The 535-nt window shown below is 59.1% G+C and overlaps 1 protein-coding gene across 1 annotated transcript in view; it reads right to left on the bottom strand.

Annotated features, from left to right (window-relative positions):
* Positions 1–535, bottom strand: part of PBX1 (pre-B-cell leukemia homeobox 1) — a 239,678-nt gene that overhangs the window by 28,258 nt on the left and 210,885 nt on the right. The window lies entirely within an intron of this gene.

The raw sequence follows: 535 nt of genomic DNA, 5'->3' as shown, positions 1-535 counted from the left end.
TGAGGTTTTGATTCAGGATTGGGAGGGGCCATTGTTAAGGAAGAAAGGAGGGAGGGAGGGAAGGCGGGCAGGCCCTGGCTGGGCATCAGGGACCTGGTCCACAGCTGGCGCCGCCACACACCTAGCAAAGGCGGAAAAGTCACTTCTCCCTCCTCGTGGACCACGGGTCTAGGCTCAGAGGACAATGGATGGAGGCCCAGACAGAGGACCCCCGCCCCCGCCCCTGGGGTGGTGCTTCCTGGGCTGTTGGGACTGGAAATGACCTTGCGCTGGGTCAGCGCCTAAGGAAGGTGGAGATGCAAAGGGGTTGATCTTCCCACCTTATCTTCCTGGAAAGTGTTGATAACGCTGCTGCAAAATCACACAGCTTGTTGGGGAGCCCCTGGCAAGCTGGTCATCGGGGTCCCGTGTGGAGACTATACTCTGGCCAGGCCTAATTCTGCTTGGCTCATCGCAGGCTGATGGGAGTGTGCCCTGCAGGGAGTACCAGGAGCCAGGACTCGGTTCAACAAAGTACAGCTGCGCAGCTTGTTCA

The sequence above is a fragment of the Myotis brandtii genome, unplaced genomic scaffold, assembly GCF_000412655.1.
Source record: "Myotis brandtii unplaced genomic scaffold, ASM41265v1 scaffold64, whole genome shotgun sequence".
NCBI classification, from domain to species: domain Eukaryota; kingdom Metazoa; phylum Chordata; class Mammalia; order Chiroptera; family Vespertilionidae; genus Myotis; species Myotis brandtii.
The sequence above is the reverse complement of the archived record's forward strand: the minus strand, read 5'-3'. Positions and strand labels throughout refer to the sequence as shown.